The 13467-nt window shown below is 44.4% G+C and overlaps 1 protein-coding gene across 3 annotated transcripts in view; it reads right to left on the reverse strand.

Moving 5' to 3' along the window:
- LOC112457011 overlaps window positions 1–12523 on the reverse strand; it is a 40066-nt gene extending 27543 nt beyond the window's left edge. For 2 of the 3 annotated variants that reach the window (XM_025019870.1, XM_025019867.1), the window contains exon 1: window positions 12320–12522. The gene's annotated coding sequence lies outside the window, so the exon portion shown is untranslated. Of the gene's footprint in view, window positions 1–12319 lie in introns of all 3 variants that reach the window. The other variant, XM_025019869.1, reaches the window with a different exon arrangement.
- Window positions 12524–13467: the final 944 nt, after the last annotated feature.

The raw sequence follows: 13467 nt of genomic DNA on the forward strand, positions 1-13467 counted from the left end.
GCCGCGCCGCGCCGCGACGCTCAACACGCCGCGCCGAGCGTCGTCGCATTGCATTTTCTTCCTGCTTCCTCGGTGACAAAAAACAGCGAACGGGTTTTTGTTTTTTCGGAACGATTCTCTGGGCGGTTCTTTTTTTTTTTGGGAACGCACGACAATGGCGCGGTGTCGGACGAGAGGCGTCCGACACCGAAGTGCCGTGCCGTCCTGGCGATCGATTATCGCGCGGACTCGTGCCGCGAATTCGTCTGCGTTTTCCGCACGTATCCCTCGAGTACTTCGCGCTGCGGACGAAGTTCGTTCCCGACCCTCTGTGTACGACCACCGTCGAGCAGGGAGGAAGGCCAACCCTCTTAGACGGTGGCGACCCGGTGGCCACTGCGTCTCGTTTCACAGAGCCGCGAGGGGTTTTAATATCAGACCAGATAACGAAGAATATAAATTGACATCCCGCGTTTTTAATCTAATCGATAAACGGCAATTTCATACTTCGATTCAATTTGAAACTTGCAGCGGAGCTAAATAGCCTGGGCATATTAAAAACTTACGGCATCGCTAAAATATTAATTCTCTAGTCACACGATCCGATATCACAACTTTCGTAATCTCGTTAAGCTGATAATTTTGTAAAATTGACTTTACGATCGGCGAATTGGTATAGCCGCGTTGTTATACTCAGATCCCGTCACAGTTTCTCGCGCGAGGAATTTTAAAATATTGATGCTTATTAAAAGCATCGGCCACTTGCAAGATGTAAAGTACTGCCACTTCTAAGACGTCGCTACTGAAATACTGGTACTTCCTATAGATGTATCAATACATTCGATATACGTATATCCGTATACATGGACCGCTCGGATGATGTAAACTCTTAAGCGTTTGGTCTTGAGCCAATATACAACATGCTTCAATTTATGTGGCATCGTTTCGGTCGCGAAGGACTCCCACCGCGGCGCGCTGTCTGCGAGGCGCGCGGCAATTATGGGCAATCACATTAGCCTTGTTTTCGACTTCGTCGTATATATTGCGAATTATGATTCGTACGTGTGTACAATGAGTTTTTATGAAGCCCGGCATCGTTAAGTCGATCGTTAAGTCCGTCCGTATTGTCTGTCGTGACACGCACACCATTCGCAGATTCTTGGCCAAACTCGGAGATCGATTCGCTTCAGTAGAAGTTAAGCATCGTCATAAACTGCCACAATATTTATTCCAATTCTTAAAATGAGACACGCCGGCGATTCGGTCTTAAAAATCCAGATTTAAATATTAATTCTCCGAGCCGAACTTCTCTGAATTTTTTTTACATGTTACAACAATGAGATCCACATTAATTCATTGTATTCATTACGAACAATAGTTGCACCATACATCGAGCAACGGTCGAACTTGATTATATACTTTCTGACCTAAATTAGACTGTTATTAATATTATCTGACAATCAATTCACTTTTCAAATGTGTGCTCATTGTTATATCTATTTTTCCCTTTACCGATATCGTACATTCTGCTTCTTTAAAAAAAAGTCGAGTAACGGATTGAGGATAGCGGGACTGAACGTCATCCCCCTCTTTTGAGAAAAACTAAAATTTTCCGTTAGAGAAGCTCTTTTTGTGAAAACTAAAATACCGTGTTACTTCCCGTGTAAATTCCTTTTTATTCTCCGCGATAGGGATCCAGATATATTGTTCCCTTTTTACAAAAGCCGAATACGTGTGTACAACGTCGGCAAGCAAATTTATTAGTAGACAGCGCGCCGGGCAAGATGTACGGATTCACCGTGGCTCTACCCTTTATCACACGATCTCGATCGCAATTCTCCGTATCTCGCGATTCCGTAAAAAGCCGCGGCCGGTACCTCGGGATTTTCGCAAATCCAATGAATTTCAAATAATCCCGCTTCTTATGGCCACTTAAGATTATTGACATTCGCCACGGCAACGTTTGAAACGCCCGACGCGTTTCCATAATCCGATTCAATTAAAAACAGGACGTTTTCAAGAGAGTGCAAAGGGAGTTGGGGGAGGAGGGAGAGAGAGAGAAAGGGACAATCGGATCAATTCCACGATCGTGCGAAGCGAATAGCTCATAATTTCATGCTCGTTATCCCGCCAGGAGGAGAACTTTGATTTATCAAAGGAAAACTTCGCGAGAAAAAGAAAAAAAAGATGATAATTAGTCAACTCGATAATCAACGTAGACTTCGTCGGTGATTTTATTCGCGTTAATTCAGTGACGTGGTACGGATCGTTGACACGTGGGAATTAATTTAATAATTAATGACGTTTGTACCTCTCGCCGAACTCTCTCCCCTTTCTCGCTGCGACGAATTCTCGCAGCGACACCTCTAAACGAATATATTTAACGCATATGAATAAAAGATGGATTATTATGAAATCATCGGATATCCCTTCAGTCACAGATTACGTGACAACGCAAAGTTGATCCGGAGGAAGCTCCTCTAATTTCAATTTCAGTTTTAATCCTTTCTTGATTAACTCGTAAAGTTAATAAACCTGAGCGAGCCTAATTTGACACTAACATATTGAACATTTCGGCCATTACGCGTTAAATAAAATTTCGGTTAAAATAAGAATCTAATTAAGACTTATTGAGATACGTAACTCCATTAAGTGTATATTGATGTCGTCAAGCGACGGGCCTCTTCCTTGACGCCAACGGCGTCATTGAGTCAACTCATGGGATTTTATGGAGCCTCATGGAGTATCAGGCTTCAGGTAATAATCCTACGGATCTAATGGCTTTAATTTAAAAGATCGTGCTCCAGCCTGACGTATATTGTCGGATCGCGACGAATTATGGGCACGCTTCATACGCGGCACGTCTCGCCGTGAGATATCGCCAACGGTCGGGCACAAATTAAAGGGATAAATAATAATAAAAGGAGAAAAAGAGAGAAAGAGAAAGAGAGAGGTGGAAGAAAGAGAAAAATGAGAGAAGAATTTTGGTAATGTCGATCTACTGACTCTTTCATTTTCCGCGTTGAATTCGAGAGAATGCCATTCTATAGTGATGCGATTCTCAATTTTCTTTTACTTGTATAATTTTATTTATATAACAAATGTGACTATAAAGAAAATTTGACGGGTCAGTGTTTTATATTCTATATTGATATCTTATTTTTACTAAATCGTACAGGATATTCAATAATTTAATTTTTTTAAAGTGACGATAAAACGTACTCTTTTTGATATACTCTATTTTGTCATCTTTCTTTTTCAGAAGATATATAAAAATCCTTAGGAACTAAGAGAACTTTCTAGGAATTCATTTTTATTTTTCACAGAAATTATTTTATAAGTGTTTAAAATTAAGCTTAAGAACACATATTCTTGTTGCTCCAGGCATTAATAATGCGACTTTTTAATACAAAGTATAATGAAGCACTATGTTTCGAGTTTACCTTAGAAATTACATGTACATTGAGAAACGTTGTATATGTACATTGAATATAAATACACATACCATTATAGGTATAGGTCATCATGTACCAGGTTTATATAAAAAGAAATCCTTTCCGTGAAAGTTATATATAGCTCTTAGATGGAAGATTACTGTGTTATTGAAGCAAAAAAATGTATTTGAGAAAATAACATACTTTCTAAATAAGATCGCTGAACGGAAAATAAGAAAATAATCGATAAATATAATAAAATATGACAATTATTCGAGATACAATAAAACAGTATAATAATAATAAACAAGATAAATTAATAAACGTGTTACTGACAATGAGAGAAATCGATATATGGCACGTTGAATCACGCATTGACCACGAGTTGAACGAATTGAATTCTACCAATATAATTTTATAAAAATGTAAAATGTAAAAAACAAAGTTTTTCTTTTGTAAAATTATGTCGAGTCAATATCATCGAGTTGGCGCCGTCGAGGACTGCGAGATCATCATTCCGAGAAGGTATTAACATTATCTTCTTTTCCGGAGGTGGATATATCCCGTTTTAGAAAACCTCGTCTATCGATCTCGCCATTTGAAACAACGTCGAGCGGAAACCGCGGAACGAGCTCCTCGGATTTAAAAGACAACCTGATATGCCTCACCCACTCGTAATCTTGTAATAACGTAGAGCAATGTGGGAGTTTTAACATTACCTCTCCTTACGTTACCCGCTTGTCATTCGGTTCGCCGCCATCGTTGACGGTCAACAGATCGATACAACGACGGTCGGTCCCTTTGGAAAAACGAAATTCAAACGATGTAGATGTCGGTTACTCGTCGATGTTACACGCCAGGATGCGCGATCGATCGATTCGGAATCTCAATGGACGGGTAAACGCTTCCTATTTTTAGCGGCCGAATGTCGCGCTGGATTTCAGGTCGAGCTGGCAACGTTATCAAACTTCTTGCGCCACCTAATTGTCGCGCATACGGCGATGTGTGTCGACTCTCTCTCGTTGCGGCTCTTATTACTCCTTCCTTTCCTTCGTTACTTCCTCGTTACGGGAATATGCTTAACGATTTGAAACTGGACCCCTTATCCCCATCCGGAAATAAGATTGGATTTCTTGCCGTTTGGAATGATCCGTTTATTATCCTGCGAATACGATAAACTGGTATATCGATATCTCGATAATCAATTTCTACATTTATTTTACATTTTATTATCGACGTATATTTTATTTTCAATAAATCTGTTCTCTCTCTCATAATTGCGTGCCGAGTTTCGCGTGGCTCATTACTTAACAGAATTTGTACGCTGATATTTCACGGTAGAATTGACAATCGATTTTGACAGAGACCTTGCGCTAAACCGGAATGCGGGAAAGACGGCGCATCGAGTCACTCCACCGCAATCAATTCTGTTCAATTACACAAATGTCGCATTTGCAAATTCTGCATTGGCGCAGCTCAATCGCGCCCAATTGTCAGGCGCAACAAAATTCTGTTGTTGCGCCTCCCCGTGTACTCGTTACGGTACGTCATTAACGTCCGTTAGCTGATAGTTTTCAAAATTACGCCATCCCCTCTGACGTCTCGTCACGATTATATATATATATAGGATTCGCGTGTCAATATGTCTCCGGCCGTATCCGAACGTCGATACCAGGCTGATGATTCACATCTACGAATCGCGGGGAGAAGACGACGAGACGTCCATCCCTCCCTAGCCCTATTCTCATTCCGCACTTACGCTCTGGCGAGCGGAAATACCTCGAGCATCGAAATAAACGGTCGAAAGGTTTTAATCACTTGGTCGTTCGAATTCATACATATTTGGATAACAAAGTTCGGGAAAACCATACGGATACAATGATGCGGCTAAAATACTTGGACCTTGTGTTCGTTGTTTCCGTAGCAATAAATTACGCGGTATATTTATTACAGGTACGTTCAATTCTCGATGAGAGAATTCTCAATTGAGAATTCAAAATTATTGAAATTATACATTTGCTTCGTACGGTATAACTCTCTACGGCTCTGCCCGCGTCTCGTATAATCTGTACATATAGCGAAAAAAAAACGTGCCGACGGTGATTATTTATGTCCGAGAAGGACGGGGGAAGGTATACGAATAAACTCGTTGAAACAAAGAGTAAGGTATTAACGACGCGATTAATACCGTCGAGAGTATTTTTCCGCGGTATTGTGATTTCCGCGTTTAAGCTCTCGGAACGGCACCGGATTCGGGCGCTGAGCAAGGTAGAAGAAGGTATAATATACGTCATAAAGGTTCCGTAATTTAAATAAATCACACGAATAGAATAACACACTGTTCAAGAATTAAGAACGTGCAACGTCCTAAATAACACGGAAAATACATATATATGATAAAGAAAATATCGATCTTGAATATATTACGAGAAAACATATAAACCTGTCCCGCATCTAAAAAAATCAATTCTTTTAATTCTGCCCTCTAACGTTTGCAGATTTTTGTCATTTAAAATGTACGAGTTTTTGAGAAAAAAAGCCCGACTCGAAATAATACTATATTTATTGATCTTTTTTTCCGTTCTCCACATTAAATCCTTTTATTTTATATTAACTCACGGATTAAACGTCCTCACGGCCGTTTCTACGCGCGCGTGCACATCGTAAACGTATTGTTAGTCCGTCGCATCTTGGCGGCGTTATTGACAATGCCCGATGCACATGCAGCATCCGCTTTAGTGGCGCGATGCATGCGCCGCTCTGCAGCATCATCCCCAACGGCCCTGTCCTACCGCCATCGCGTATTTTTAGCGGTAACGTACAAAGTGAAGCCCGATCTCTCCCTTTCTCTCTGGTTTTTTAGTGCGACACGCTTCTAACGATGTTCCCCCCCGCGAAGAAATGCAAAACCGATGCAAACTAGATGTAGAGAGTCCCCTGCCATACTTGCTCGCTATTTCGAACCAGGTCGGGGTCAAACTAGAAGAATGCGAAATTTTTACAGTTCGTCCTTTCTCCTCTCCCTCCTTTTTAGAGAAATATACATTCACATACATGTTTCAAACACATAATGTCAGACAAAATTGTATATTTTACAGCTTATAACTGCACGATTTATATTTATCTATGCAAGGATTTTTTTCTTTTCTCTCTCTCTCTCTCTCTCTCTCTCTCTCTCTCTCTCTCCCTCTTTCTATCGGAGAACAAAAATAGCCTTCATGATGAGGCTGTAACACTTTCCAAATGGGAAAGTGTTAAAGCTGAAAATTTTAATATTAATAGTTTCCCAAATATAGGAAATTATATTAAATTTCTGCATTTTAATACAGCACGATGATAATATACCATACATAACATACATTTTTTAATATTGATAGAAACATTCCATGTGTGATGGTAAGATCGTTCCTATACTGGCATTCGAATAAATGCATTAGACAGCAACCAACTTTCGCAGAACTGTTATAAACGACTATCACGCAAAGAGTAGACTGCGTCACATTTCCATTACGAATCTATACCGCTATTTTATGTCTGGCGGGTTTTACTTGATGGGCAAAGAAGTAATGGGAAGAACGAGGAGAATTCATGGGCGTTTTGGAATCCGAAGGAGAGAACATGGGCAACCATTTGTTTCACTCGATTCTAAAATACGGATTGCCACGCGACGATAAAAGAACTCGCTCGAGAAGCGTCGTTAAGATCGAGCCCTTTTTCGCGCGGACGTTAAGATCGACGAGATTAGAGACGTACGACTCGTCTGGCAGAGGTGAACGGCACCACACCGTTACGATTGCGACGTGCACTTGCTCGCGAAAATTCACGATAGGACGCCCGATATTCCACGAGAGCACCTGTCGGCAGCACGCCGCAAAAAACAGGTACGCCAAACGGAATCGACAGGAAGTCACTCCGGCGGATCGCGAACGTCGAATACTTCATATCGCTGGGCGATCGGTTGTAAATCAGCGTGCCCGAGGTTTTTTTTCCTATCCTAGCCTGTGCCCTCTTTTTCATCGGATTCGAAAAAAGCAGGTTTCCGAAAATGCTTTTATCGAATCGACATCTCGCTCGCGTTCTATTGTTAACGTTACGCCGATTTAGTCATTAAATTTCGTTACATTGATTGTAAAATTATATTCTCCAATCTCCACGTATTATGGAGTTTTTAATCGAATCGAAGCTCGAAAAAAAAAAATTCGAGCTTTTCCGTCACTATTGTTAACTGAATCACACACGGTAGGATTTTGACCTCTGACAATGATTCTCGTTAATCTCACTGGCAGATCCTGTTCTCTGATTGAATTTTATTCTCTGAAAACTGTTCTCATTCTCTCTCTCTCTCTCTCTCTCTCTCTCTCTCTCTCTCTCTCTCTCTTTCTCTCTCTCTAATATATATAAAAGAGATTTAATTTTAATACATTTTATATAATTTAATTTTATATAAAGTGAAATCCCAATGTATGAAAGTAGCCTGATAACCAAAAGTACAACAATACATAGTAGTTAAGCAATTAAATCAAAGGCAAGAGCCTATCTACGCGAAAGCTGACGGAATTAAATGTTACAGAGCCAGATAATTTAAAAACCGCCAAGTCGAGCGCCAAGTTTACTTGCTAATTAATTTTGGGAATACAAATACTGTAACGAGCAACATCTAATCTGAAAGTCTCGCAAGGCATGGAAAAAAACCATGTCGAAGAGAACTCCGTGTTTACAGTGTTTGTACGTGGAGGGAAAAAGCTCTTTTGATACAGAAATCGTTTGTTTTGCTCACTATTAAATTTCAGACCCTCATCTACTGGTCCGCCTTGTTTATGTTAAACAAGATTGTGCGCCACAGAGGATTAATCAAACTTGATTGTACATCCCGGGGGAGGGGACGTCTTGCCTGTATTAAGATTGGACGATCAACGAACTACGCGCGGATGCGCTATACGTGGTGTGTCGTGAATACTTGGGGGAAAATCAGCGTGCGTCTGAAAGAGAGAGAAAGGAAGAGAAGGGGTGAAAGAGGAATGAAGAAGAGAGAGAGAGTTACAGCGTTCTCGATTGGAGCAATCCGGACCGCTACGTCAACAGTTTTTACGAGCTCGAGTTCAATTAACCACGCACGTGACACACAGACACACATGGCAGGCAAGGAACGAATGCTAAATATTTTCGACTTCGTTTTATTTTACGTTCTTTATGTACTATTCTTTATGTACGGTTGCAATCGAACCCAGACAGACCTTTTCGTTTTGGCATACGTGTAATAATATACGAGAGAGCGAGGTGAAATTAATTATCCGATAAAGCAGAAGGTCCACGTTACTATTATCATAAAATCAAGTTTTTCTGTTGTACTACTAATCGAAAGATCAAATCGTCCTGAGATTCAGATCGGTGGAAAAAAGATATCAAGCCGTAAGTGGTGCTCTTCGTTATCTTGTGTAAAGTCTGCGTCCACCTCCGCCCGTTAATTAAACCGACCTTCCGTCCGTCCGAACGTCCCGTCGTTTCCCGGACAGAGATCGCTCGCCGGTGATTTTTATCGCCTCGGGATAGAGAGATAGCCGACAAGAGGGACAGAGTGAAAAACTGCTACGTACCTAGATCCTCAAACTCTCCCGGTTCTCCGACGCGGAGTCGCGGCGATTCCATCCGTCGTCGCTCGTGTCTATAGCTATATAGGAACGATCGCATCGCTATCGCAGAACGCTTCGTCAACCCGAGACTTGACGACCTACGTGAGAAACGGCACAGAAAACCCGCGTGAATCCCCCGTGTGTGGTACGTGTGTATGCGCGCGCGGGTGTATCGCTCGGCTCGCCGCCGATCATTGCACACCGCGGGCGCCGCGGAATCGAGAACGGAAAATCGATCGACTCGCCGTGTGTGTGTGTGTGTATTGTGTGTTGTGTGTGTGTTGCGTGCGTACGTATGCGGGTGCGTATGTATTTGCATTTGCACCGAACGTCCGAGGGACGACGTTGCGAGTCATCGCCGAGGAACGGCACTCACGCCGCCTCTGGGAAAAATATAACCCACTCTGGGACCCACAATTTTAGATAATCAAATTATTTGGATATCGTAACCCTAATTAACATTTTGGTTAGTGCCCCTTAAGTGAAAATTATTTTTGCGTAACTGCATATCGACTAAAGCCCATTCTACAATAGCCGTAAAAGTATGCGTTAAGACGTAAGCAGTAAAAATTGACCAGTAAAAATCGACTACAGTCGATCATTCTTGGATTGTAAAAATCCCAATAGTCAATAGCTTACTGCTTACGTCTTAACGCATACTTTTACGGATATTGTAGAATGGGCTTAAGAACTAATTGAGAGAATTGACTAATATAACTTAAAAATCTTTGAAATAGATAGAATAGCTAATTACGATTTTTACGCGTAATCGTGCCCCAAAGTGGGTTATTTTCGTCTTTAATTTTTCCCAGAGCCCAAACATATAAGAAGTCAGTGGTAAGAAAGCAGAGCGATTTGCCTATCTCGCGCTTGCGAAAGAATACCGAGAGATTAGATAAATTGACTGAAATATTGCCGGCGATTCGCTTCTCCACTAACGTCGCGTATCCACGTTTGAGCGTAACGTCGAGCTTGCACGAAACACGGGGGAAAGGCGAGTCGGGGCAAGGTGAGCTAGAGAAAAGATCGGAAAGCGGGGGAAAAAACCAGGGAAGAGAATCAGATAGAAACGAGCCTCTCACTCGGCCCCTAAATTAACTCTCCCCTGAATTAACTCCCTTAAAAATTAACTCTCCTGAAAATTAACTCTGAGTTTCAGAGGAAAATCCTCTGAATTACTTATTCCCTCTGAATAAGGTAAATAAGTATCTCGCTCTATTTTTCAAACTTGCCTGCCCGTTAACTTGGCGTAAAAAAAAGTTTGTCGTTAAACCGGGAATGCGCGTAGCTGGAGAGAGAGTCAAAAGAGCGAATTATCCTTACATTTTCTCAAAGTAAATAAGCAGCTCAAGGAAGATAAGCGTTTTTCCTGACACGATTCCGGCTCTCGTTCCATATCCGGGATGATTTACACGCGAAGCCAAAGGGCAGACGCAACAAAGCAGAAAATCGTTCGCTTACCTCCACTCTCGTCTCTCTCGTTGTAAGCTAAAGTAAATAACTCGCCACCTGACTCGGCTCGCTGCTAGCTCCGCATAAATTCGACATCGTAACGGACGTGTGTTGACGTGTGTTGAAGCGGAGTCACGTTTCGAGCTTAATTGTCGGACGGAGGAGGCGACAAGACCGAGTCACGTCGACCGAGTCCGACGGGAAACTACTTCGGGAAAAACACATACGAGGTCACGACGTCTCTCGCGGAGACGGGAGGAGGCACCGGGAGAACAGTCGCGATAATTAAACGCGCCTTAATAATTAATCTCGAGAGAAACTAAATCGGGCTCTCTCGGGTTCGCGATCTCGCGTCATTCTCGCGCGACGAAAGGTCTCCCTTACGCCTAAAGGCCGGTTTTCACACGCAATGATTAGTGGCGCCAACTGACTGGCATTCACTGGCGCCAGAACCGACTAGCAAACTCACAAGTATTTACACAGTGATTGGCGTATACTATGGAAAATATTTAACATTTATTAAACACACAGTAAATGACAGCAAGCATATAACCTCCAAATTTGAGGTTATATGCTTTGGCCAACAACCGCCAGTAAACGCCACATTACTAGCGCCAGTTTGTATCAAGTGTTTACACTTGCATTTTTACTGGCGTTAGTCGACTGGCGCGGCCTGGCGCCACCAATCATTGCGTGTGAAAACCGGCCTTTACGCGTTCCGGATGAGGGGAAGAAGAACTCGTCGGAGAAGAATCGAGCAGCGATCGCGGGGGAACCCCACAAAGATTCAAACTCCGTTCTCCGGTCGCGTCTTCTCCGTTCTCCGCCGACGCGCGGGTTCCGGCGACACGGCGCATGCACCGGCTGCGAGAAAAACCGTCACCAGCGCGCGTTCGTCCACCCGATCATCCCGTATCCCCGTCCCCGCGCGTACGCAGCCTCGCCTCGGGAGATCGAGATCGGGGAGATCGTTTTCCACGTCGCCGTCCGGACACGCGCCTACTACCCGCCGAGCGCGAGCGGGGACTCGAACAACGAACGGACGACGATGACGCGCGTCGCGTCGCGCCGCGCCGCGCCGCACCGACGATCAATCGGGAGGCAGACCCGACGGACGCGGCCGAGCGTCGACGAGGAGGTAGGCGGCCCACGTTTCCATCACCGCGGGTGCACCGAGAGCGGCGCGCCGATATCCTCGCGCGCGCCGTTTACCTCTTTCTCTCTCTCTCTCTCTCGGTAGTCTCGGTAAGCGAACCCTGAAGGGCCTGAAGAGTCTCTCTCCGCCCCTGGTGTGGACGCGCTCGCCTTCGGCCCCGATACTACGTCGCCGATATCGGCCTCGCGGGCGAGGGGGAGGCGCCTGAAGGGGGAGAGCGACTCGGAAACATCGCCCGCGCGAAGACGACGTTGCTCCCTCGCGCGATCGTTTTTCTCTCTCTAGTCGTATACCCGCGCATGGGTCGCAGCAGCTCGCGCGAGGAATATGGAATATCGCGCCGTGGTATCGGGGCGGCAGGCGGGCGGATCGATTTGTCGACTCGCGTGCGCCTACTCTCCTCGACGTCGCCTCGCGAGGAGAGCGAGGATCCTCCGCGACGCGAGCGATCCGCCGCCGCCGTCGTCGTCGTTACCTTACTCGCGCGCTCCACTTTCTCTCTTTACACCGCCACCTCCGTCGTCGTCGCCGTCGCCGTCGCCTCCCGTTCTTCCAGTTACTTCGTACATCTCACCGACCTCTCACTGCTCTCTCCGAACGGGAGGAGAGCGAGAGAGACAGCCGCTCTCGCGCGGTCGCCCGCCACCACCATCACCGTTGATAATTACCTTTTTGTCGCGTCGCGTTCAAGGCATACACTGGTCACTGTATTTTAAGGCACGGTGCACTACTGGTGTCCGCGATCCTCGGGGGGCCCGCAAAACTAGCCGCGATAATCCGGAAGCCGCGAGCGCGAGTCACGCACACACACGGCACACGGGGTGTACCGAGTACCGAGGAGGGTGGCCGGGCACTGAACGGCCAGATGGCGCTCGCGCCCGCGCGCCACCCCTATCGTCGGAACCACCGCCACCATCGCCGCGCCGCCCCCTACCACCGCGGATCTCCTCGCTTCGCCCCTATGGTTAGGATTTCCTCGCCGCTGCGTCCTCGAGAGAGGGGGCGCTCCACACCGTCCCCAATTCTACCTCATGGGCGCCGACAGAAATTTTCGCGGGGGGAGGGGACCACGTGCGCGCGATTTTCTTCGGAGATATTTTATCACTACCGTTAAAATCCCAGGCTTTTCCTCGCCGTCGCGCTCGTTCCAAGAAGCTTTATGGAAAAATTCGTTCGGGGATGTTTTTAAAGAAGAATTTTAAGTACGTATATATATATATATATATATAATGGTGTTTATCGAGTGAAAAATAATAACTTTCTCGTGCTGTTGACCTCGACGCTATTTAAAATCGCGCTGTGCAATTTCGTCGCGTCGAAATGTGTCAGCGTAATTGACGTAAATGTAAGACTGCCGAAAATAAGAAGGATCTCCGGCGTTAAAGTTACATTGACTACGTTTATATACGACTTATATATAGTTCGGTTTTACAACTACTGTATACTATCCCATCCAAATTTTTTCTTCTTATCATAATGATCTTGATGACTTAAATGTAAGCCTATTTTATATTTTGAACATTTGAATCAATTGGACATATATAGTACACGATAGTTACTAAACCCAATTAATGATGGCCGTGTAACAGAGCTCATTGAGGGACGCATTATCGCTCGGCAAATATCGCGGGGATCAGACTTACGCGGTGCAAGTAAGACGATGTTTATCTATTTTTTTTTAAGCATAGATAACAGGATAGGAGTAACGCAATCTAAAGTTTACACGGATCTAAAGTTAGACTCTTATCGACGCTTCTATTTATAGCATTTTGCGTTCCGTTATTCTTCTAGATTCGTGGCTCGTTTGGAGAGGAGC

Source organism: Temnothorax curvispinosus, unplaced genomic scaffold, assembly GCF_003070985.1.
Source record: "Temnothorax curvispinosus isolate PA1 unplaced genomic scaffold, ASM307098v1 QBEX01007415.1, whole genome shotgun sequence".
Lineage (NCBI taxonomy): Eukaryota > Metazoa > Arthropoda > Insecta > Hymenoptera > Formicidae > Temnothorax > Temnothorax curvispinosus.